The sequence below is a fragment of the Dendropsophus ebraccatus genome, chromosome 7 (assembly GCF_027789765.1).
Source record: "Dendropsophus ebraccatus isolate aDenEbr1 chromosome 7, aDenEbr1.pat, whole genome shotgun sequence".
In the NCBI taxonomy this organism is placed as follows: Eukaryota; Metazoa; Chordata; class Amphibia; order Anura; family Hylidae; genus Dendropsophus; species Dendropsophus ebraccatus.
The window spans coordinates 24660656-24688280 of record NC_091460.1 but is presented as its reverse complement, the minus strand read 5'-3'; the positions used below and the strand labels follow the sequence as shown (position 1 = coordinate 24688280).

Genomic DNA, 27625 nt, shown 5'->3' with positions numbered 1-27625 from the left:
ACTGTATAATTATTATTATTATTTTTTTTAAAACTTCCCCTAATAAAAGTCTGAATCACCCCCCATTTTAAAAATAAAATTAAATAAATATGTTTGGTATCGCCGCGTGCGAAATCACATCCCTGATCTTGCACGGTGAGCTGCATAAGCGCAAAAACATGCCAAAGTGTTAAATTGCGCATTTTTGATCAAATCAAATCCAGAAAAATTATAATAAAAAATGATCAAAAAGTCACATATACGCAATCAAGGTAACGATAGGCTATGTTCACACAAAGTCAAAAATACAGAAAAGGCATCCGATTTTTATTTAGCTGACAGCAATTGCAATGCATTGAGGTCAATTGGAAGACGGACGTCACACAATGCATTAAATAACATACGTTTTTACCGTAGACGTCAAAATAATGAACATGATCAGTATTTTCAGACTTCTTTTGCAAACAGCGGACGTTTTTTATTAGTTGTTCACACACAATTTTTCGTTTGTCACCGTTCTTTCTCTGTTTTTACTATTAAATTCAATGAACTTTTCAATTAAGCCGCATCTAAAGGCCAATTAGTAATCACAAACTAGAATAATGTACAAACACCAGTCTTTGCACTAAGGAGAGGCCATGCTGCTAAATGACGTCAGTTATTTTAGGCTCAAAATAATGGACATAATTTTAAACGGAGCTGAAAAAACATTGTGTGAACATAGCCATAGAAAGTACAGATCATGGGGTAAAAAATAACACACCTTACAGCAACATAGACCAAAGGATAAAGACATTACAAGCATGATCAGTTTTAAGGAATGTTCATTTTCTGTAAAAGGTTTTATTTTTTTAAAAGCCATCAAATAATATAAAAGTTATACAAGTTACATATCGTTTTATCATTCAGCGTAAAAATGAAGCCCCCCAAATAAAAAGAATTGCATTTTTTTTTTCAATTTGGCTATGTTCACACAACGTCAAAAATAGAGAAAAGGCGGCAGATTTTTCTATTTAAAATAACGTCCGTTTTTGCTGTGATTTAACTGACTGCAATGCAATGCATACTGGGCATAGCTGTGATTGCTAGACAACGCCAATAGCAGCAAAGTTTGCTAATTGGCTGCTCAGCAGCCTTTCAACAAACTTTATTGTTTTTACGAATGCCGCACCCGAACACAGTCCATGCTCGAATCCATGTTTTCAAGTACACTGACTTGAACTTTACAGTCTAGGTCCACTTGTCACTATGCATTAGCTTCACCTGTATAATTCCTATATATAAATCAAAATTGTTTAGTAGTCTATTCACTTTGTGTGAAAAATAACTGAAATGTCCTTAGAATATCGAAATCTAAACCTGGCACAAACACACAATCAAAGCTTCTAGGATATATAAGCTAGCTGATCTCACTTACTGGCTCATAAACCCATCCATCACTTAGGCTGCCATACAGAGCTGCTCCCTGCCGAAATTTGACGATAAAGAAATGCAAACACCTATTCATGAGCAATGTCTGGAAATTTTCTTTTTGTTAGAGCAGCATTGCTTTTCAGTGTCCTCTTACTGACACGATGCCTAAAGCTAAGCAGCGGACCTCAATGCTTTATAGCAAAGAAACAACCGTTACTGAAAACAGATCTGTTTCAGGATGGAGATATCATTATTGGAGGAATATTCACTGTGCATTATGTCTATGCAATTGAAGGGGTAATAGGTTCCCGAAATGATTGCAAATTGTGAGTACTTTCTGTGGAACTCCATTAAACATAGAACCATTATGCCAGATTCACACAAGTGTATTATGGTTACAAGTCTAAGGGTGCTTTTAGATGTGACGATTTGTTGGTCGTGGGGGGCAGCAAACCAGCACTGATCAGTGAGATCAGCACTTGTTTGCAGTGCCTTTACATGATATGACAAATCAAGGGGCCCGGGCTGGTTTTTGTATCGTTCGTGCAGCCCGGGAAACTGACAGCACAGGTATGTACGGTATATATTTGTGCTATCAGTTTAACGATCACAACATGCTGGATTACAAGCAGTGCAGATGTAAGTGTTCACTGCTGCTTGTAATCTTTAAAGGGGTACTCTGGCAAAAATATTTTGCTTTCAAATCAACTGGTGTCAGAAAGTTATACAGATTTGTAATTTACTTTTATTTAAAAATCTAAAGTCTTCCCATACTTATCAGCTGCTTTATGTCCTGCAGGAAATTGTGTTTTTTTTTTTTATCAGTCTGAAACAGTGCCACATTTGTCCATGTCAGGAACTGTCAAGAACAGTAGCAAATACCTATACAAAACAATTCCTGACATAGACAGAGGTGGAAGCAGACAGCACTTTGACTGGAAAGAATACACCACTTCCTGCAGGACATACAGCAGTTGATAAGTATGGAAAAACTTGAGATTCTTTAAAAAGAAGTAAATAACAAATCTATATAACTTTCTGAAACCAGGTGATTTGAAAGAATAAGAGTTTACCTGGATAACCCCTTTAAACTGACAACACAGATATAGGCTTTGTTCACACTACGTATAAGACCGGCCGGTCTCTGCCAGGATCATTTCAGCCGGTACTTAAATATCGTCCGGATGATCGTTCCGGCCGCAGAGCTCTGATGCGGGTGCATCATTGAGCGCCCGCATCACAGCTTCCCATAGCACACAGTGAAGCGAGCGTCCGGAGCCGCTCGCTTCACTCTGTGAACTGACAGGGTTTCCTACGGCCACAATTCATTGAATTGCGGACGCAGAAAACTGAAATGTCAGTTCTTTGCGGCGGCGCACAGGATCCCGGCCAGAGCGTATACAATGTGTATACGCTCCGGCCGGGATCCCATAGGTGAATAGGTAGTGTTCACTATGGCAACAACGGCCGTGCTTTTACGTAGTGTGAACATAGCCATATACATATATGTACGGTCACTTTTCTTTTATCTCTATCGGGTTCACATCCCCTGTTTACACAGAAATTAACCTTCCCTACCGCTGCATTGGGGACTCATTGTGAGGTGTTAGGAATTACTGCTCCTAAATCCTTCTCTTCTGAAGCCTTCACTAACACAGAACTGCCGATATGATACTGGAATAGAGAATCTCTTCTCCCCAAGTGCATTATTTTTATTTTTATTTTTTAAACATTGAACTGCAGTTTCAAATGTTTCGACCCTTTACCTATTAAACATATAGTAAATATTTATTAAGATAGCAGTCAGTCAGGGCACATTGAGTGTCCAGGAAGGTCTCTCTAAAGGTCATAAGAGGACCCGGGTGGGACTTAACTGAATTTACTGTGCTAAGGAATGCCCCTGGTTATATTTAAACTTTTTATATTTCACAGGGACATATCTTGGGGTGATGGGGTTTTATTTAAAATTTTCTTTAATCGGAATTCCAGCACCTCCCCCTAGCTGGCTTCTGCTAAATACTTCTCTTGACCTCTTTTATCTATACAATGTTCTATTGTTTATGGACTGTAAACTAGTATGGTCAGTCTAACCATATAGTGCTTTATGTAACTCTACTACACAGTGTCTAGTTGTGTTACCCCAATATTTTAAGGTTGATGATGAATTATAAATAAATATAATGCATATCAGTTAATAGAGAGGGAAAAATATATTGTACATTTCTTCTCCATTTTCTCCCCACACAGACCTTTACCCTGCTACTACAGATATGTTCTAGCTCTGATATTTGCCATAGAGGAGATTAACAAGGATCCTGGTATTCTTCCCAATGTGACTCTGGGATACCATGTGACTGATTCCTGTAACAATGTGAATAAGCCTACAGAGAATGTGTTACAGATTGTATCTGGTCCTGGGTACATCATTCCTAATTATTCCTGCACTGATCGATACAACTTGGCCGGTGTTATCGGGGATCAGTCCTCAAAGACTTCTCTACAGATATCCAATATACTGACTATGTATGGTTACCCACAGGTAAGAATTGTGATTATTATTATAAAATAAATGCAGAAGCTGAGTTAATGAGGCATGGCACTGTTTATAGAAGAGATGAATAAGAGAAATCCTGCCCAGGTGTGTTCCTAATGACATGGAGAGTTGGTGGATATAGTCTCTATATGATTTTATGATGCTCTCTTTAAGATTTATTACCCCTGTCATCAGGGCCGTATTTACCACTAGGCACCCGTGGTCCGGTGCCTAGGGCAGCACCTTGCAGGGGGGCAGCACCAGGGAGCAGGGGGACAGAAAAAACTATTTTTTTTATTTTTTATTTTTTTAGTTTCCCTCCTAACGTTCAGACTTGACAGTAAATCTGGTGTCTTTTCCAGGGGGGTGGGGGGTATGGTGGTATTGGTCAGGTCTGGTATCGCCAATAGGTGCGTGAAGATGGGGCGTCTTCAGGTATAGTGCTTAAGGGCAGCAGCAGCTGTCATCCCATAAACTTTTAACTTGTTTGTTTGTTGATTATTCTGATTGACGGGAAGTCGGGAAGGAATTTTCTCCCTTTGATGGGGCAATTATCATCTGCCTCATGGGGGTTTTGCCTTCCTCTGGATCAACACAGTAGGGTTTCCCTAGGTTGAACCTGATAGACTCTTGTCTTCTTTCTAACTTATTAACTATGTTACTATGTTTGTTTTTATAAACATATTTTTCCCTGCCCTTATTGATTTCTTTATTGTATAATGTTATGTTATCTTCTTTTAGATCAGCTATGGAGCTACAGACACAATTTTGACTAATAAGAAGATCTATCCGTATTTCTTCCAAACACTCCCCACTGACCAAACCCAGTACCTGGCAATTGTAAAGCTTCTAATATATTTTGGTTGGACATGGTTTGGTGTTATCGCCTCTGATGATGATGGGGGAAATAGACAAAGTCAGGAATTGAAGACAATAGCAGAACTTCATAATATCTGCATTGAGTTCATCATTAATGTCAGACCTGATGATACGGAAGATAAACCGTTACTTTCAGGGAAGGATAAAATAATATTTAATCGATCAACCTCAAAAATCCTTGTACTTTGTGGTACAATTTCCTTTCTTACAATACATTATATTGAATCGGAAAGCAACAAGGGTCATGAGAAGACATTAATACTCCCCGCAGGGCCAAATCTTCATGTTCTGTTATCTACAAAATCTAAAACAACTCTCCATGGGAGTCTGGTATTTTCTACGAACTATAAGGAGATACCACATATGAAAACGTTCTTAGAAGATGTTAGTCCTTTAAATCGTCCCAATGACATGTTACTAGAACATATTCATGCAATGTATTTTAACTGCTTGACCTCAAATCCTGTACTGAACATTATACATGAAAGATATCTTAACTGTAAACTGAAAAACTGCAGTAAAAATAGAACATTAACACGACTTGGTGATAAATACTACACTAGAAAATTTGGAATAACATATTTGATATACAAATCCATCTATGCTTTGGCCCATGCCATCCAACAAATGCAAATAAATATGCTAAAAAATTATGAAAGAAGCTTAAAAAATCATAAACATATGCTAAAGGTAATATGCTTTTTAAGAAGGTTATTTAGCGCTACAAAAGCATGTCCACTTTCCCAGCTCTCTTGTCTCTAGTTCACGTGTGGTTTGCAATTAAGCTCCATTTACCTCAATAGATACCTTAATACAAACCCCACCTTATCTGGAGACAGGAGAGGGGAAAAAGTGGACATGTTTTTGTAGTGCTGTATCGCTGAAAAACTTTTTAAGGCTATGTTACCACAACTTGTGATGAAATATTTTGGTTTGACAGGTTTGCTTGAACAAAAACAAAACAAAAAAGTTTGAAGACCCAAACTTCTACCCAAACTTTCGTAAGGACCCAAACCTTATGGAAGTCAAAAGGGTCCCAAGCTTTGGGCCACAAAAAAGCTGTAAAATTGGTGTAGAAAGGGGTTGAGGGTGACAAATGCAACCAAAATGTGAGTTAACAACAGGACTAATTCAAATTAAATTCAAATTTTAAACTAAATTTTAAAAGCAGTTTCTGAGTATTAAAATGCAACAAGTGATTAATACCAAGATAAAACAACCTTCTCTGTGGAAAGTAATTAGGAGAACAGCAAAGAGGATGCAAAACATGGGATGGGGTGATGAGGTTATCTAGACCCCCACATGGACTGAAGACTATGAAAGTCTGGAGGAAGAGGTGGTAGACACGCAGCCTCAGCTAACCAGTGGTCCATAACTAGTTAGACGGCTGGTAAGGGCCAACAAGTCCAGGGCACAAAAAAGCCAACTCGGGGGACTTCATTGGCATGGCATCTTTTCTAGCAAAGTGCTGACAACAAAACATAGGTGGTTGACATGATTTGTTGCCAGGAAGGGGTAGAGGTCTGTAAAATAATGTAAAAAGAGGTTAACAACAGGAATATGGATAGGTAAGAACTGGGGTAGGGTTATCTAACAACTGGGGTAAAGATAAGTAACAACTGGGCTAGGGAAAGTACTAAAAGTTAATTTATAAATAAGACAGGCTTCATTTCATGGGTCAAACCATTTTTTTCAAAATGGGTGCTTGTTCATCTTTGCAGCCATCTTCTATTTCAAACATATGCTGCATTCTGCATAACTGATGTTTGAAGATGTGACTCCATGGGTAAGAACTCCAACAGCTGACACACTTTTTAACTTTGTGAAGTTTATGTTCATACAAACAATAAAATCCATCAGATTTTGTAAGATAAAGTGAAGGGTTGATTTGTACTAGATCCAAAACAATCATTACAAGGTCCTAAACCCTCATGGACTAAAGCCCACGATAAAATGAAAGGAAGAGGAGGTGGACAACCAGGCCCAGCTACCCAATCTAGTACTGGTCAGTGCTCCCAGAAACTGAGCTCAACAAAGCTAGCTCGGAGGAGCTCCCTGGAATGGCATCTCCACTGGCAAAGGGCAGTGATGACAAGACACTGTAGGTTTGCACGTTGAACCACTAAAAGTGGGTAGAGAGTGAAAAGTAAAATGAGGGTAACAATAGAGATATATTTAGGTGACAACTGGGTTAGGGAAAATAGTTCAAATAGTAACACTAAAACTTAGCAATAATATCAAAACTTTAAAATATAAAAAATGAAGACCACATCAAAGAAGGGATGTGGCCCTAATTGTCCACGGGGTTAATGTATTGATGGCTGGGCCTCAGACATGAAGCGTTTTTATGCTTGTCGTATCACCACCCTGGATTATTAGACGTCAATCATTGCCTCCTGCTGTCTATTCTTCGTGTCAATCTTCCTCTTCTGCCACCTCTTCATACTCTTACCATGGCTGATGCATCACTAACTTCAGCACAGCCGGGGATAAACTAAAGCTGAAGGTGTGCTAAAACTCATCTGTCTGGGGGATGAAATATTAATCGGTGAAATTGAAAAACATTTTATTTTTCTAATTTAGGATTTTAAATTTTAACCCTTTCCCGCACAGGTGCGGGTGTTCAGAGCGGCAACCCCGCTCTGAACCGCGGCGGTCCCGGGTGGTGCCTGTAGCCCGGAACCGCCGGTATTAGCGGGCATGGTCCGATCGCCGTGCCCGCTAATACAGTAATCAGATGCAGCTGTCAAACATGACAGCTGCATCCGATTACCGGATACAGCATTTCCCTGGTGTCTAGTGGCGGAGATCTCCGTTACTGAAGCCGGACGGGGACTGCTCCAAGATGGCGCCGTCCCCGACTCGGCACCCGTTTGTTTTCGGCTGCAGCAGCCGAAAGCAAACGAGTGCTGATCTCATTGATCTTTGCTGTATATCTATACAGCAAAGATATCAATGAGAGATCAAAGTGTATATACTAAAAGTCCCCCAGGGGGGCGTCTAGTATATGTGTAAAAAAAAAAAGTGTTGTTAATAGTAAAAAGCCCCCTCCCCTAATAAAAGTCTGAATCACCCCCCTTTTCCCAGGTTTTAAATAAAAGTAAATAAATAAATAAATAAACATGTTTGCTATCGCAGCGTGTGTAATCACCCGAACTATTAATTTATCACATTCCTGATCTTTTACGGTAAACGGCGTAAGCGCAAAATATCCCAAAGTGCAAAATTGCGCATTTTTGGTCGCATCAAATCCAGAAAAAATTTAATAAAAATAGATCTAAAAGTCATATATGCACAATCAAGGTATCGATAGAAAGTAAATATCATGGCGCAAAAAATGACACCTGACACAGCCCCATAGACCCAAGGATAAAAGCGCTATAAGCCTGGGAATAAAGCGATTTTAAGGAACGTATATTTGTTAACAATGGATTTTTTACAGGCCATCCGATACAATAAAAGTTATACATGTTATATATCTTTTTAATCGTAACGACTTGAGGAACATGCATAACAAGTCAGTTTTACCCCAGGGCGAATGGCGTAAAAACACATTCCCACCAAAAATAAAAGAAATGTGTTTTTTTTTTTTTTTTTTTCAATTTCACCACACTTTGAATTTTTTTCTGCTTTCGTAGTATACTTTATGCAAAAATTCAGCCTGTCATTGCAAAGTACAATTAGTGGCACAAAAAATAATGGCTCATGTGGGTCTGTAGGTGTAAAAATGCAAGTGCTATGGCCTTTTAAGCACAAGGAGGAAAAAACGCAAAAACGAAAATTAGCCTGGTCCCGAAGGGGTTAATATTGTTCAATGGTAAAGCTGATATTTTATCTATATTTCTCAGGTCAGTACAATACCAATAATACCCAATTTATTTATTATTAAATTTATATTATTATTATTATTATTATTATCAATTCAAAATGTGCTTAAAATTGCTCTATTCTTTATGTGCTTACATGCTTTACCATGGAAAACCAGGAACATGATAATTTAACGGTTTGGGAATTTTTGCATGCGGCAATATCATATATTATATAGATAGATAGATAGATAGATAGATAGATAGATAGAACAAAAGGGGAAGTGTTTATAGGGAAAATATGAATGTTCTTTATTTATTGTTTAAAAAGATATATAAAAACCACACACTCACACAGGTACCAACACTGGGTCATACAATGCCCCCCCCCCCCCCCTACACATGGACTAAAAGTTAATAAATATATATGCAGTTAAAGTAAAAGTGCTCAAACCATGTAACAGGGCTCAAATGGTTAAAACAACCAATGGCCAGTAACATGAGGGAGGAAAATACACATAAAGTATGCAACATCACAAGGACAGGGGGGGGGGGGGGGGGGGCTGACAGTAAGGCACCAGTACGCCCATCACACATCCCCTGCCACAAACTGTGAACCAGCATTGGAGGGTCCCGGGTCCACAACCCAACGCACGTTCCACTACAATAGCTTTTTCCAGGATTAAAGGTTACCAGCTCTAATAGCTCCTTAAATACATATAACATATACCTACATCATGGATTACAAACACACCTCTTCTAATGCAAACATGTGTAGAACAGCAGAATAGTGGGCGCCATGTTGGACCGAGTCAGCTAACCCTGAACGGAGGCAAATAGTTGCCAAAAAAACCTCTGCACATACATACACATGAAGAAATAGTCCCTGCAGTGCTAAAATTATGCCAATACATGGCATCAAAGTCGCCACTACATCTAACTTTATGACAGATAATGAAAGAAATGAGCAGCGAGGGAAAAAATAAAGAGGGTATTGTCATGCATATATATATATATATATATATATATATATATATACATATACAGTATATATACAAAATACAAGAAAAAATAAAAATAAAATATATAGTAAAAAATAGGAAAAATAATGAAAAATGAATAAAAAAAAAAGATGCAACAAAGCCGAAAGTGCAAATGTCTTTAGACATGAAAGAATATATAAAAAAAAATATAAAAAAGGATGAAAAATAGTGATGAAGTAAGGAATAGCAATCTGAGGGAAGGAAAGACATGAAGATTAAAAGTGGAAACAGAGATGAAGACCACAAAAATTAAATATAAGGTGCATAGAAAGAGTTACGGCCCATAGACATGTAGGAAGTGCAGTTAGAAAATCAAGTGCCAATCAGAACAGGCAAAGTGAATGATTAATGAAAATTGAGTGTACCCATCATGAAAACAAAAAATAAAAATAAAAGAAGAGAATAACCAAAGAGAGAAAAATGGGAAAGAGAAAACAAAGGAGACTAGAAAGACAAAGGAAGAAAAAGAAGAGAATAATAACCAATGAAGAAAAGGGGAGAAATATAGAAATAGTAAAGAAAAAAACATAAAGGAGAAATAATTCTGGGACTAAAGAAAGTGACAGAAAAATTAAATAAACCAATGGGGAAAGGAGAAAATGGTTTGAAATTGGGAAAAATGTCCAAATGATGCCTAAACAAAAAGAATAAATAATATGTGGCTATGTTCACACAATGTCAGAAATAGAGAAAAAAGGCGTCCGATTTTGATATTTAAAACAACGGTCACTGAAAAAAACTTCCACCTAAATAGTTGATGGATGTAGATACACTACATGAACATAGAAACAACTATCACTGAAAAACATGTAGGTTTAAAACTTCTAACAGATTTTATTGGATATACATTAAAAACGTGGTCCAAAGAAAAAGCAAAATATATCACCAAACATAGAAAAAACTTAGTGAATGATGCCGCACTAAACAAAATATAATATAGAAGTAGTGTGTCTATTTATTCATCTATTCCCACACTACACCCTAATCGTTGCATAAATATACAGTATAGTGGCATCAATCTACCACCCCGGTCTCAACGCATTTCTCCCCTCCGGGATCATCAGGAGACCAAACCTGTAAACTCAAATGACAACAAAAATATGTTGCCACTATATCCCGTGTCCCTAGGGACAATTAGGGATGGTATTGCAAGGGCACTGTAAACTTTCACTCAATAAATAATGTATAGGTTATGCTTAGAAAGTGTCACAATCGACCAACCAGTGCCATAATAAAACCGGGCTCAAACGAGCCACTTACGATCCCCACAGACAGATGTCCGGTCTCACATAGTAGTGCCTAATTGTCTCTAGGGACACGGGATATAGTGGCAACATATTTTTGTTGTCATTTGAGTTTACAGGTTTGGTCTCCTGATGATCCCGGAGGGGAGAAACGCGTTGAGACCGGGGTGGTAGATTGATGCCACTATACTGTATATTTATGCAACGATTAGGGTGTAGTGTGGGAATAGATGAATAAATAGACACACTACTTCTATATTATATTTTGTTTAGTGCGGCATCATTCACTAAGTTTTTTCTATGTTTGGTGATATATTTTGCTTTTTCTTTGGACCACGTTTTTAATGTATATCCAATAAAATCTGTTAGAAGTTTTAAACCTACATGTTTTTCAGTGATAGTTGATATTTAAAACAACATCAGTTTTTGCATAGATTTATCTGACTGCAATGGCAATTCATTAAAGTCAATAGGAGGGCGGACGTCCAATGCACACAATGCATTGAAAAAACGAAGTTTTTACGTTTTTACGTCCGTTTTTCAATGCATTGTGTGCATTGGACGTCCGTTCTTCCATTGACATTAATGCATTGCCATTGTAGTCAGTTTTTCTTTTGTCACAGTTCTTTCTCCGTTTTTGCTATTGAATTCAATGGACTTTTCAATCGAGCCGCATCCAAAGGACAATTAGTAATCACAAACTAGTATAATGTACAAACACCAGTCATTGCACTAAGGGGAGGCCAGACAGCTAAATGACAAAAAGTCGCTGGTTGACCTCAGGGAGATCAACCAAAACACTGCAGAGAGACCATCACGTGTCTCAACGTCAGTGTATTCTAGAACATTGCCCCCTGGGATATCAAATATGCAAAAGAACACTGCAGAGACACCATCACATATCTCGACGTCAGTGAACTAGCCAGACCTTCCCTCCGGGAACGAACAACCAAGCCAAAGGCGTTCTCCAGACAAGGAAACCACCTCAGCAAGGTATCCATCCAAAGACAGCTGTTTCGGGGTTTTGCCCCTCATCAGTGTGGAGTAGGTTTCTGGCTAGTGGGAGCAATGACTAGTGAGTGCATGCAAAAGGACGCTGGTTGACCTCAGGGAGATCAACCAAAACACCGCAGAGACACCATCACGCGTCTCAACGTCAGTGTATTCTAGAACATTGCCCCCTGGGAAATCAAATATGCAAAAGAACACTGCAGAGACACCATCACATGTCTCGACGTCAGTGAACTAGCCAGACCTTCCCTCCGGGAAGGAACAGCCAAGCCAAAGGCGTTCTCCAGTCAAGGAAACCACCTCAGCAAGGTTTCCATCCACAGACAACTGTTTCGGGGTTTTTGCCCCTCATCAGTGTGGAGTAGGTTTCTGGCTAATGGGAGCAATGACTAGTAAGTGCATGCAAAAGGACGCTGGTTGACCTCAGTTGACAGCTAAATGACGTCCATTATTTTAGACTCAAAATAACGGGTGTCATTTTAAATGGAGCTAAAAAAAAAAAAATGTTGCGTGAACATAGCCTGTTTGTAATTGAAGTGCATAATAGGGATGATAAAGTGACAAAGTGCTGTTATATGCTGTAATGGTGTACGATAATTGACATAAAGTGTCAACATGCTAAAGTGAATGTGCGTAATAAATGCATAATGAGAATCATAAAGTGTCGAATGGCTGGAGTAAATGTACATTGTAGAAGACATAAAACATTAATGAAAATGGAGAAAAAGTGGCAAAGGCTGACCAAATTTTACAAAGAAGTAATAGAAGTAACGATTTTTTTTTTATATATCTTTTAAAACAATAAATAAAGAACATTCATATTTTCCCTATAAACACTTCCCCTTTTGTTTGTATATATTGAATCGTGCATTGGGATTTTTTTTTTATTATGCTGGGGATTTTTCTCTTTGTTAATTCATATATATATATATATATATATATATATATATATATATATATATATAATTCATATATATATCCGCTAGACGACCCTGGACGTACAGTTACAACATAGGTGTCTGTCACCAGATGTCCCTGGATGTACCTGTACGTCCTGGGCCTCTAAGGTGCTATGAAGCATGCTCCTGAGCGGAGCGCGCTTAAAGGCGGGTGGGGGGTAGCTGCAGTGAGCAGACAGGCCCTCACTGTTACTGATAGACTGCAGCAATCGCGCTGCAGCCTGTCTTTACCCCCTGAAAGGCCGTGATCACAGCACGATCGCAGCATTTAAGTGTGAGTGACAGGAGCAGCTCCTGTCACTCACCGATCGTGACCCCTGCAGTGTGACTTTGGGAGTCACCATCCCTTTCACGGACGGCCTGAGGTCTCTTATTTTCCTCTGTGCGGTCTGATCGGCGCTCTGCTGATGGAGTCTGCCACAGACAGGCATGATGAGCAGAGTGCCTATAACACTGATCAATGCTATGCTATACAGTGTATGCAACCTGATGATTGCATGTAAAAGTCCCCCAAGAGGACTTAAAAAGTGTTAAAAAATAAAAAATTGTTTATAAAAAGACCCCCAAAGCCCCTCCACAACAAAAATTTAAATAACCCCCCTATCCCATTTTCTAAATAAAACATATAAAAATAAATGAACACATTATAAACCATGGCTTGCATAATTGTCTGATCTATTAAAATATAACAATCGTCATTGCAAAGGCATAAACGAAAAGAGGGGGAAAGTGGCAGGATTGCAGATTTTTTGTGTATATATATATATATATATATATATATATATATATATATATATTTTTTTTTTTTTTTTTAAGTAATCAAAATGACCTAGCTACAGAAGTATGGTATTAATAAAAAGTAGAGATCATGGTGCAAAAAATGACACCCCATACAGCCCTGTAGGTGAAAAACTAAAACCGTTATAAGTCACAATAGATCCATTTTATTAATAATTAATTGCAAAAAAAAAAAAAAAAAGGATTTCATAAAAAAATAAATATAACATAAGAGAATCTGTGTAACCTGCATATGGTTGTGACCAATAGAATATTGAAATCCTGTCACTTTTACCGTATAATGCATTACGTAGACACAGGAATCCCCCAAAAGTTACCATATTGCATTCTTTTTTATGATTTCACCAATTTATATTTTCAAAAATAATAATTTTGGGGTTCTATCATAAGTTGTATTGTAGAATGAAAGATGCCATTACAAAGTACAACTACTCTTGTAAAAAACGAGGCCTTACATGGCCTTGTAGAGAGAAAAATTAATGTGCTAGAGCTCTTAGAAGGGAAGGAGGAAAAATAAAAACGCATAAATGAAAATTGCCGCGGTCCACTAGGCCATTTTGGCCTTGGTCCTTAAAGGGTTAATTAAAAACAATAGGAAAATTCGGTTGATTGCAACTTTTATTATGGGAGGGATTAAATTATACATTAAATTAAATTACCCCCCCCCCCTTTTTTAGACTTCTTAAGGGATTTCCATAAGCAATATTTTAATTGCTCTAAGAGATCAATGCACCACCTCTGTACCACATTGATTCATTAATTTAGCTTTTGACTGTAGACAGGCTAAATCAATCAGTAATAACCAGTCAATTTATGAAACAGATTGACATAATGCAGGAACAAACATTTCTATACATGATCTCTTTTTAGTACTTTTTAACCCCTTGCCTCTAAAGCCTGTTTTGGCCTTAATGACCAGGCTCATTTTTCAAAATCTGACCTGTCTCACTTTATGCTCTTATAGCTCAGTGATGCTTTAACGTATGCTAGCGATTCTGAGATAGTTTTTTCGTCACATATGACACTTTATATTAGTAGCAAAATTTGGTCACTACTTTGTGTATTTTTTGTGAAAAACATCAAAATATCAAGAAAAATTTGAAAATTTTGCATTTTATGAACTTCTGAAATTCTCTGCTTCTAAAAAAGGAAGTCATAGCACATAAATTAGTTACTAAATCACATTACCAATATGTCCTCTTTATTCTTGCATAATTTGGGAAACATATTTTACCTTTTTAGGGTGTTACGGGGCTTAGAAATTTATGAGCAAATTATCACATTTTGTGAAAATTTCCAAAACTGATTTTTTTTAGGGACCAGTTCTTTTTTTAAATGGATTTAGAAGGCTTGTATACTGGAAACCCCCATAAGTGACCCCATTTTGTAAACTAGACACCTTAAAGAATTAATCTAGGGGTATAATGAGCATTTTAACCCTACAGGGGCTGGAGGAAAGTATTCACAATTAGGCCGTAAAAAAATCGAAAATTTAAATTTTCAAATAATATATACGTTTAGATTAAAGTTTCTCATTTTCAAAAGGAACATGAGAAAAAAAGCATGCCAAAATTTGTAACGCAGGTTCTCCTGAATACAACGGTACCCCAGATGTGGGCGTAAACCACTGTATGGGCACACAGCCGGGCTCAGAAGTAAAGGAGCGCCAATTAGCTTTTTTAATGCAGATTTTGCTGAAGAAGTTTCTGAGCGCCAGGTGCATTTGCAGAGCCCCTGTATTGTCCGCAGAATAGAATCCCCCCAAAAGTCACCCCATTTTCGAAAGTACACCCTTCAAAGAAATCATCTTTGGGTAGGATGAGCATTTTGACCCCACATGCATTAGAGGAAAGTATTCAAAATTAGACAGTAAAAATGAAAAACACGAATTTTTCCAATAATATGTTGGTTTAGTTTGAAATTTCTCAATTTCACGAGGAACAAGAGAAAAAAAGTACCCCAAAATTTGTAAAGAAAGTTCTCCTGAATACAACGGTACCCCATATGTGGGCGTAAACCACTGTATGGGCACACAGCAGGGCTCAGAAGAAAAGGAGCGCCAATTAGCTTTTTCAATGCAGATTTTGCTGAAGAAGTTTCTGAGCGCCAGGTGCATTTGCAGCGCCCCTGTAGTGTCCGCAGAAGAGAAACCCCCCAAAAGTCACCCCATTTTGGAAAGTACACCCCTCAAAGAATTCATCTTGGGGTGTGGTGACCATTTTGACCTCACAGGTATTAGAGGAAAGTATTTAAAATAAGACAGTAAAAATGAAAAACTTGAATTTTTCCTATAATATGTTTGTTTAGTTTGAAATTTCTCAAATTCACGAGGAACAAGAGAAAAAAAGCACCCCCAAATTTGTAAAGAAGGTTCTCCTGAATACAACGGTACCCCATATTTGGGCATAAACTACTGTATCGCCACACAGGAGGGCTCAGAAAGAAGGGAGCGCCAATTAGCATTTTCAGTTCAGATTTTGCTGAAGAAGTTTCTGAGCGCCAGGTCCGTTTGCAGAGCCCCTGTAGTGTCCGCAGAAGAGAACCCCTCCAAAAGTCCACCCATTTTGGAAAGTACACCCCTCAAAGAATTCATCTTGGGGTGTGGTGACCATTTTGACCCCAAAGGTATTAGAGGAAAGTATTCAAAATAAGACAGTAAAATTGAAAAACTAGAATTTTTCCAATAATATGTTTGTTTAGTTAAAAATTTCTTAATTTCACGAGGAACAGGAGAGAAAACGTACCCCAAAATCTGTAACGCAGGTTCCCCTGAGTAGAACGGTACCCCATATGTGGGCATAAACCACTGTATGGGCACACAGCCGGGCTCAGAAAGGAAGGAGCGCCAATTAGCATTTTCAGTGCAGATTTTTCCGAAGAAGTTTCTGAGTGCCAGGTGCATTTGCAGAGCCCCTGTAGTGTCCGCAGAATAGAATCCCCCCAAAAGTCATCCCATTTTCGAAAGTACACCCTTCAAAGAAATAATCTTTGGGTAGGATGAGCATTTTGACCCCACATGCATTAGAGGAAAGTATTCAAAATTAGACAGTAAAAATGAAAAACACAAATTTTTCCAATAATATGTTGGTTTAGTTTGAAATTTCTCAATTTCACGAGGAACAAGAGAAAAAAAGTACCCCAAAATTTGTAAAGAAAGTTCTCCTGAATACAACGGTACCCCATATGTGGGTGTAAACCACTGTATGGGCACACAGCAGGGCTCAGAAGAAAAGGAGCGCCAATTAGCTTTTTCAATGCAGATTTTGCTGAAGAAGTTTCTGAGCGCCAGGTGCATTTGCAGCGCCCCTGTAGTGTCCGCAGAAGAGAAACCCCCCAAAAGTCACCCCATTTTGGAAAGTACACCCCTCAAAGAATTCATCTTGGGGTGTGGTGACCATTTTGACCTCACAGGTATTAGAGGAAAGTATTTAAAATAAGACAGTAAAAATGAAAAACTTGAATTTTTCCTATAATATGTTTGTTTAGTTTGAAATTTCTCAAATTCACGAGGAACAAGAGAAAAAAAGCACCCCCAAATTTGTAAAGAAGGTTCTCCTGAATACAACGGTACCCCATATTTGGGCATAAACTACTGTATCGCCACACAGGAGGGCTCAGAAAGAAGGGAGCGCCAATTAGCATTTTCAGTTCAGATTTTGCTGAAGAAGTTTCTGAGCGCCAGGTCCGTTTGCAGAGCCCCTGTAGTGTCCGCAGAAGAGAACCCCTCCAAAAGTCCACCCATTTTGGAAAGTACACCCCTCAAAGAATTCATCTTGGGGTGTGGTGACCATTTTGACCCCAAAGGTATTAGAGGAAAGTATTCAAAATAAGACAGTAAAATTGAAAAACTAGAATTTTTCCAATAATATGTTTGTTTAGTTAAAAATTTCTTAATTTCACGAGGAACAGGAGAGAAAACGTACCCCAAAATCTGTAACGCAGGTTCCCCTGAGTAGAACGGTACCCCATATGTGGGCATAAACCACTGTATGGGCACACAGCCGGGCTCAGAAAGGAAGGAGCGCCAATTAGCATTTTCAGTGCAGATTTTTCCGAAGAAGTTTCTGAGTGCCAGGTGCATTTGCAGAGCCCCTGTAGTGTCCGCAGAATAGAATCCCCCCAAAAGTCACCCCATTTTCGAAAGTACACCCTTCAAAGAAATAATCTTTGGGTAGGATGAGCATTTTGACCCCACATGCATTAGAGGAAAGTATTCAAAATTAGACAGTAAAAATGAAAAACACAAATTTTTCCAATAATATGTTTGTTTAGTTTGAAATTTCTCAATTTCACGAGAAACAAGAGAAAAAAAGTACCCCAAAATTTGTAAAGAAAGTTCTCCTGAATACAAAGGTACCCCATATGTGGGCGTAAACCACTGTATGGGCACACAGCAGGGCTCAGAAGGAAGGGAGCGCCAATAAGCTTTCTCAATGCAGATTTTGCTGAAGAAGTTTCTGAGCGCCAGGTGCATTTGCAGCGCCCCTGTAGTGTCAGAAGAATAGAACCCCAGCAAAAGTCACCCCATTTAGGAAAGTACACCCCAGAAAGAATTCATCTTGGGGTGCAGTGAGCGGTTTGACCCCACAGGTATTAGAGGAAAGTATTCAAAATAAGACAGTAAAAATGAAAAACTAGAATTTTTCCAATAATATGTTTGTTTAGTTAAAAATTTCTTAATTTCACGAGGAACAGGAGAGAAAACGTACCCCAAAATCTGTAACGCAGGTTCTCCTGAGTACAACGGTACCCCATATGTGGGCATAAACCACTGTATGGGCACACAGCAGGGCTCAGAAGGAAGGGAGCGCCAATTTGCTGGAGCAAAACCGCAGCTAGTAATAGTTATTAGAATAGCGCAGTTACTAAAATACAATAAAAAATGAGATTACAGGTAATGTGGGGTGGTCACGGGCAACCTGGGGTGGTTATGGGCAACCTGGGGTGGTTACAGAGAATCTGGGGTGGTTACGGGCAACGTGGGGTGGTTACGGATAAACTGAAGTGCTTATAGGTAATCTGGGATGGATACCTGTAATTTGGGGTCGTTACGGGCAATCTGGAGAGGGTCACAGGCAATTTGGGTTGGTTAGAGGCAACGTGCGGTGGTTATAAGCAACGTGCGGTGGTCAGAGGCAACGTGCGGTGGTCAGGGGCAACGTGCGGTGGTCAGGGGCAACGTGCGGTGGTTAGGAGCAACGTGCGGTGGTTAGGGGCAACGTGCGGTGGTTAGGGGCAACGTGCGGTGGTTAGAGGCAACGTGCGGTGGTTAGAGGCAACGTGCGATGGTCAGAGGCAGCGTGCGGTGGTCAGAGGCAACGTGCGGTGGTTAGAGGCAACGTGCGGTGGTCAGAGGCAGCGTGCGGTGGTCAATGGCAACGTGCGGTGGTCAGAGGCAGCGTGCGGTGGTCAGGGGCAACGTGCCGTGGTCAGAGGCAACGTGCGGTGATTAGAGGCAACGTGCGGTGGTAAGAGGCAACGTGCTGTCGTCAGAGGCGACGTGCGGTGGTTAGAGGCGACGTGCGGTGGTTAGAGGCAATGTGCGGTGGTCAGAGCCGACGTGCGGTGGTCAGAGGCGACGTGGGGTGGTCAGAGGCAACGTGCGGTGGTTAGAGGCAGTGTGCGGTGGTTAGAGCCGACGTGGGGTGGTCAGAGGCAACGTGCGGTGGTTAGAGGCAGTGTGCGGTGGTTAGAGCCGACGTGCGGTGGTTGGAGGCGACGTCGGGTGGTTAGAGGCGACGTGCGGTGGTTAGAGGCGACGTGGGGTGGTTAGAGGCGACGTGCGGTGGTTAGAGGCGACGTGTGGTGGTTAGAGGCGACGTGCGGTGGTTAGAGGCAGTGTGCGGTGGTTACGGTCAACGTGCGGTGGTTGCGTGCAATCTGGGGCGGTTATGTGCAATCTGGTGTGATTACGGACAACCTGGGGCGGTTACAGGCAACCTGGGGCGGTTACGGGTAATCTGGGGGGTTAGGAATAATCTGGGAGTAAACTGCAGTTATTACTATAATAAAAAAAAGTGTGTTTTATTTTTTTGTGTGTTTGTCACTTTTTGTACTTTACATATTCATTTTCACTGTATTACTATGATTACTGTGATATTTTCTATCACAGTAATCATAGTTCAGTGACAGAGACCAAATTGGTCTCTGTCACTTTAAATTTTCAGAGTTGGCTGGTTGTGGAGCGCATGCGCACTTCATAACCAGCCAGGACGTCGAGGAGGAAGGAGCTCCGTGGATCCGGTGAGTATATGGGGAAGGGGGGGTGACTGGGGGACGGGGGTGACAGGGGGGGTGGGGGGCGACTTGGGGGGCGACACTGTAATACTTTTTATCCCCTGTCACCAATGATTTATGGTGACAGGGGATAAAAAGTGCCGGCAGCACTGGGAACAGGCGATCGGCGGTATATAGTATATACCGCCGATCGCCTGCTCCGGGACCACACGGGGGGGTCCCCGATCACTGCCCCATGCTCTCCGCTACCTCCGGTGGTGGAGAGCATGGGGCTTTGATCATTATTTTATTTCCATCCCTGCGAACAAACATCGCAGGGATGGGGGCGGCCATCTTGGATCTGATGGCCGCCCGGGTACGGGGATCTGGGGGCTGATCGGGGGGCTGATCTGGGGTCTGAGGGGACATTTTTCATCTCCCCCCACCGTGGATTCACGGTGGGGGGAGAGGAAAGCTCTCGGCGGCGCCGGTAATTCCCGGTACCGGAGATCACCGCTATAACGGTAATAGCGGTGATCTCCGGTATCGGGGGACAAGGGGAGGGGGCCGGGGGACATACTAGTTGTGGCGGTGGGGGGAGGCAACGTGCTGCAGCCTCCCCCCGCCGCCCGATCGCCCGATCTCCCCATAGACGCTGCGGTCGCATTGACCGCGGCGTTTATGGGGTTAACTGCCCGGGGGGAGCGCGGCTCCCCTCCGGGCAGAGGCAGCAGGGGGATGCTGTGTGATATAGCATCCTCCTGCTGCCCGATCTTCTATAGGGACAGCGGGGGGAGGCAGGGAAGCCATGACGTTCCTGGAACGTCATGTTGCGGGAACTACCTGCTTTACATGACGTTCCAGGAACGTCATTTTGCGGCAAGGGGTTAAGAAACATTCATTTCAAAGATCCCATGGGAGAAGTTGTCTTTTTTAGTGAGAAAGGAGAAATGACAACAAACTATCTTATTGGAAACATTGCTGTTATAAATAATACAAAGTATAAAACAAATTCCTTAATATGTGGAGAGTTTGATGGGTCATCTAAAGAAGAACAGCTGGTTATCCATAATGAACCCAGATTTTGGAAGCGTGGTAAGGTCAGTGTCAGAATTTTTATTTCAACAAAATCCCCCCCCCCAAAAAAAAGACTATAGAAGAATGATTACTCCTCTACAGGGTGTAATTTCTGCAGCACTACTGACACAGACAGCTTTCCCAAGTGTAATGTATTTTCAGGGGAGGATCAGCAGTAGGGAAGAGCGAACCGAACCGTTATGAACCAGTTTCGTTAGGAACTTTGCAAAAGGTTCAGTTCGGTACCGAACCAAACTTTGAGAAAGTTTGTTACGAATCTGGTAAAAATAACAATGGCGACGCAAAATTGTACTTTTTTCACAGAATAGACCAGGATACAAGGGATTATCACTCCTATAATGCCTTGTATCCTGGTTTTCTGTGACTATCAAGATGTGTGCCGTCACCCCTGTTAGGGTGAGAGATTAGTCTCCTCAGATATACCTGGGTGCTGCCTAATCAAAAATGTAATGTGACAGCTGTCTGTGAGTATCAACCAAGACACATGAAAGCAACTTGAGTGTTCAAGCTTATTGAATTTATTAAGGGAAAGTCTCAGTTCATATCTTTACAATTCTGGTTCAAAAAAATAGGATAAACCCATTTAGCCACAACAAAAAAGAAAAAAAAAAAAAACAGTCCAAAATAAAAGTTTCATCAAAGTCCCATCAGCTGTCCCATCGCTGCACAGTTTTGAAGAAAAATGTTGGCGACTCATTGGGATTCTTGGTGTCCAAGACTGTGCACCCCAGTGCTGTTGTCTGGTCCTTTAATTATGGCCAAGAACAGTACATGTCTGTTACTGCCCATTGGGTCAACATTCCCCCAGAAGACCACCAAAAAGTTAGCCCATTCTTGCCTCTGTCACCTCCCCGGTGCTTTAGGGGGGCAGTTCTGCAAAATTTCTGCCTCCACCAGCTTGCAACCATCCACCGCTTTGACTGCAGTCCAACCTGCCCCGGTGTCTTACCAACGATGTCAGGCCCGGCACTCCCAGGCTGTCCTCCATTTTGTGAGCCTGGGTGAACCGAGCCACAGTCGGCAGGAGCTCCTAAGGACCATCAGGTAGGACATATATGAATGGCTGACCCAAGGTCAACTAACGATGGGAAGTGTTGTAGCACACAAAGAGAGGAACCTTTTCTCTGCAGTGCAGCAGGGACGGCCGAGTCATACACCTTGTACGGCACATGTGATAAACCTCATAGTGCACAGGTTTCTTCGAACATGTCGTGCCAATTGTTGATACCTTTTGAGGACGTTGACTCTGTGAGCAGGCATCAATGACATCATCCCACTCGTCCGTGTTCTTGAAAGTGCTGTGAACAACATCATCAGTGAGGATTCCCAGGCCACCACTCCAAGGCTGAACATCCTCCTCCTACATGAATAGTCTGTTCTCAATCATACTGGCCTGGGTGCAATCAGGTACTGCCTCCTCCTCCTCAAATAGTCTGTTCTCAATCATACTGGGCTGGGTGCAATCAAGTGGTGCCTCCTCCTCCTCCGTCAATTGTTTGTTCTCCACCACACTGGGTCCAATACAGTACTATTACTGCTGCTGGTTCCACTCTCAAATGTCTTTTTTTTCACCCTACTGGGTCCAAGGAACTTTGGGGGACATTTATCAAACTAATTGCGCCTGTTTTCTAATATATTTAGTTTGCACTCAAAATAAATCTGATATGAATTTATGAAGCTTTTTTAGACAAGACTATCCAAATTAGATGCCACTTTTTGAATTAGATTTTTTTTGTTAATTAGATCGAAAGTGCGCCAGAATTCTTTTTTAGCTAAATTTATTAACTGCGCAATTTTTTAAAAAGTCGCTTATATTGGCACATCGCTAGGTCTGCTCTGAACCAGGTGAATTTATTAGACTAATTAAAAGACCATTATTTTTAAGACACATTTACTATACTATTAGATAATTTACATAAATTTGACTAAACACATTAGATTGGAAATTATGCCAAAATTGTGTTTTTTGATTTGTTAGTAAATATCCCCCTTTGTGTCCTATGTCGCGTGTAATCACTTACACCTTGGCTAATTTTTTTTCACTATTTTTGCACTTTGATTTTTTAACTTTTTTCATAGTAATAGCAACTAAACGAAACTATACCCTATCAGGCTCCCACTATTGTAGCTGCAATTATTCAGTCATTGTTGCAAGATTCGTTTTAAGGTTCGTTTTGTAGAATCCGAACTTTACGAAAGTTCGGTGGATCGAACCGAACCAAACTTTTCAAAAGTTCGCTCATCCCTACTCAGCAGTGCTGGCGATAAGTAACTGTGCTGGGTTCAGGACTTTATCAGCCCCGCAGTTTCTGAAGCAGCCATTGGTGGCAGCAGAGGGGTCATGTCACCCCTTACTAATTAAATGAAAAATACTTTTTTTTTATATATAAAGGTATTTTACAAAGTTATATAACTTAAGAAATACAAGCCCCCCAGCAAAACCGCTTTAAGCTTACCCTTTTTTTTTTTCCCCAAACAAAAAACTGTCACCATGAAAATACTATCTATGATTTAGGCATCATGTTATAGAGCAGAAGGAACTGAGCAGATTGGTGTATAGCTTTATAGGGAAATACAAAATATAATGTGTACTTTATTGATTGAAATCTCTGATATTACCAGACTAAAGTCAAGTCCATTGAGTAAAAAAGTTTGACACGTCATAAAAACATCATGAAAGAACTTGATCTGACAGAATTCAGTAATGAAGAAGTAATAAAAATCTATTCAAGCAATATACAGCATGGCAGCGTTTTTGCTTTTTGCTTCATGTCATGAAAACATGTCAAAAGATTTGATCAGTCTAGATCTGGGTATTTAAACCTGTACCGGTCAGGAGAATTATCTTGATTAGACCTGTACCGATCAGGACAACCAGCAGGTAAGTATACACTCTCTCCAGTCTCGTTTTCCCAATCGGTACAGGTCTGAACATTGAGATCTGGACCGATCAAAACTTTTGACGTGTCTTTATGACATCATGGAAGAACTTGATCCGACAGCATGCAGTAGTGGAGAAGTCATGAAAATTTATTCAAGCAACATACACCATGGCAACGTTTTGAGCCTACTGGGCCTTTCTTAAGCCTCAGGCTTTAAGATGCATATTCTACAACTATCAGGTACTGTTGGAACTTTTTGTTTCATGTCATGTCTTTAAGACATGTCAAAAGTTTTTCCAAAAAGTGACGATTTAAATGAGCCATATTGAAAGATTTTAATTGGTTGGGATCTGAATGTTCAGACAGTGTTTGACCAGGAAAACAAGCCAGGAAAAGTCCGCATATAGCACATTATTTACCGACTCAAGTGTCCTGTGACTAAGAATAGAAGTCTATGGGGCCATCTTGCTGACATATACACAGTGAACAAGGGGCAGTAATAGTAGGAGCTGGTTGTTGAAGGCATGGACGTAGTGACCGTACCCATGTAATCACCAACACATAATCACTCTAAAGTAAAGCAATCTGACCTCTTATATCTCTTTTCTCTAATTATACTATCTCTCATTATGCTTTTCAAGATTCCAGTCTCTAAGTGTTCTAAGAAGGTTCTAGAAGAGTCATGAAGAGAGGAATCCATAAGTGCTGCTATGACTCTGTCAAGTGTTCACAGGGAGAAATTTCTAATGAGACAGGTGACATTGTCCTATGTTTACATGGGCACTGTCGCTAAAAATAACTTCTGTCATGTCATCAGACATGTCAAAGGTTATTGATCTCGGTGCTTATTGAGAGCCGCTTGGATCAGAAGATATGACCGGGGAGAGATTGCGGCACCAGGATCCTCTCACCAGCCAATCGATTATTCCATCAATATTTCCTCATACAATTACATTGAGAATATTGATGGACTGAGCGACCCCCCTGGACTGCATAGTGGTGCTGGGTCCTCCCCTCGGCTATATCTTCAGATGAGGGTAAGTCTCAGCAGTCTGACGACATGTCAAAAGATACTTTTAGTAACAGGTAAAATTAAAAAAAATGTTTAAGAAGTATTCCTTGCAAGTATTGAAAATGTTCCGGATGTTATAGTGGGGCCAGCCGGTAGTTGTAGTTCTCTGGGTAAAGATATTAGTGTCACAACAGCTGAAGGTTATCGGCTTGATCTCGGGCACCTTTCTCTTGAATATTTTTGGTCCATTTCCGCCTAACCCACTATCGGTCGTTAAACTGGACCCCCTTCAGTCTGGTTTCCGTCCTCTCCATTCTATAGAAACTGCTCTCACTAAAGTCTCCAATGATCTCTTCACTGCCAAAATCTAAAGGCGACCGCTGTCTGCTAATTCTCCAAGATCTCTCTGCAGCTTTTAACACTGTAGACCACCAGCTTCTCCACTCCATGTTTGACTCTGATCTTTCCGTCACTCCTCATATTCAATCCCTGTCACGTTCTTGTCTCCTGCACCTAAAAAAAAAATCTCTAAAATCTGTCCCTCCCTTACTGTTGAATCTGCTAAAATTCTGATTGTTGCTCTGATCCATTCCTGATACAATATAAACTTCTCCTGCTCACCCACAAAGCTCCCCACAATACTGCCCCTCCCTACATCTCCTCCCTTATCTCTGTCTACCGTCCTCAACCCCCCCCCCCCCCCACACACACACACGCCAAGCATTAAAAGGGTTATCGAGCGCTACAAATACATGGCCACTTTCTTCCAGAGACAGCCCCACTCTTGTCTACAGCTTGGGCGAGGTTTTGCTGCTTAGTTAAATTGAAGTGAATGGAGCTTAATTGCAAACCACACCTGAACTCGAGACAAGAGTGGTGTTGTCTCTGAAAGAAAGTGGCCATGTTTTTGTAGCACTGGATAACCCCTTTAAGCACTTAGACTTGTAGCATGCAGACATTGATTTACATTTGTAAAGTGCTGTTGAATCTACTGGCGCTATATAAATAATAATAATAATAATAATAATAATAATAATAATAATAATAATAATAATAATAATAATAGTTCAAGGTTTTCTATGGGGATTTGCTTCAACACTGGACAGTCCCTGACACAGACAGATGTGGTAGCAGGGGGCATCGTGTCAGATTGTAGAGAATGCATCCCTTCCCGCAGGACATTCAGCAGTGGATAAGTACTGGAAGACTTGAGATTTTGTTTTGGCTAAACCTGCTAAAAGAGTGTTCATCACATTGTAAAAAGGAGAATGGGAAATAATCACATGATCTCAGGGCAGCCCATAATGCCTTGCAAACAGCCCTTGCAAGGAGGCAATAAAGGGGTGATGTCTTAAATTAACACTATAAAAAATTATGCGCATAGTCTTGTAGCCGTTACAGAGATGTGGTGTTAGGAGATCTTTGTGAGGGACAGTTAACAGTGAACAACTTGGATAGGAGTAGGACCACACAAGCACAGTAAATGTAGATAAGGCCATACCACAAAGAAGAGCCATAGCTAGCTTTTTCTGCCCCGGTGCAAAGATTTGGATTGTCCCTGCTGTCTACCCCCCCCCCCCCACCCCATCCTCCGTATTAAGGAATATTCCTCTATTCTGTTTATTTCTCCTTGAAGTAGAGTTTTATTTTCTGACATATTTTCATTTTTGCAGACAGAATAACATGTCAGCGGTGCCCAGAGGATCAGTGGCCGAATGACATGAATCGGTGTGTGCCAAAACCTATAGAAGTTCTGTCCTGCAAAGAGGACACATCGGGCCTTGTAGTCTCTATTATTTCTGTCTAATTTTTTGTTAAATCTTCAGTAATCTTGGGCATCTTCTTTCTATTCCGAGACACTCCAGTGGTCAGAGCCAATAACCAAACCCTTAGCTTCATCCTCCTGGTCTCCATCATGTTGAGTTTTCTCTGTGTATACTTGTTCCTGGGTCGCCCTACACATGTCACCTGTATGCTCCGCCAGACTTCATTTGGGATCATCTTCTCAGTAGCCATCTCTTCTATTCTGGCTAAAACCATCATGGTCTACATGGCCTTCAAAGCCACCAAACCTGGAAGTTCCTGTAGAAAACTTATCGGTGTAAACAGTACAAACTGTGTTGTCTTCTTCTGTTCATTTCTTCAAGTGTTACCCAGTATCATCTGGTTATCTACATCTCCTCCATTCCCAGAACAGAACACTCACTTATATCAAGACAAGATCATATTCCAGTGTAATGAAGGGTCAATGCTGGCCTTCTCCATACTCCTGGGCTATATGGGACTACTCGCTGCTGTTAGTTTCATTGTTGCTTTCTTGGCCAGAAATTTACCAGATAGTTTTAATGAAGCTAAAAACATCACATTCAGCATGCTGGTTGTGTGCAGTGTCTGGGTGGCTTTTATCCCGGCCTATATGAGTGTTACTGGGAAGAATACAGTTCTTGTAGAAATATTTGCTGTAATATCTTCAAGTGTTGGTATTTTAGGCTGCATTTTCTTCCCGAAATGTTATATAATACTGCTGAGACCGGATTTAAATACAAAAAGTAGTTTATCGAGACAAATATGTAACAAAGCATGAAAATAAATCTTGTCATTTAGGAACTTTACACATTTTTTCTATTTTAGAAAATACTCCTTTATATTTTTAGAGCTCAAAATTTGATAGGAAATTTTCTGTTGCAATTCACACGCTAAACTGCTGACACTGTTAGCTTTTAGTTGAAGGAGGCACATGTTACCTTTCATA

The 27625-nt window shown here is 40.5% G+C and overlaps 1 pseudogene; it reads left to right on the top strand.

The window, feature by feature from the left end:
- The first annotated feature begins 1491 nt into the window (after nt 1–1491).
- On the top strand, nt 1492–27457 carry LOC138796518 (vomeronasal type-2 receptor 26-like; annotated as a pseudogene).
- The last annotated feature ends 168 nt before the right edge of the window (nt 27458–27625 follow it).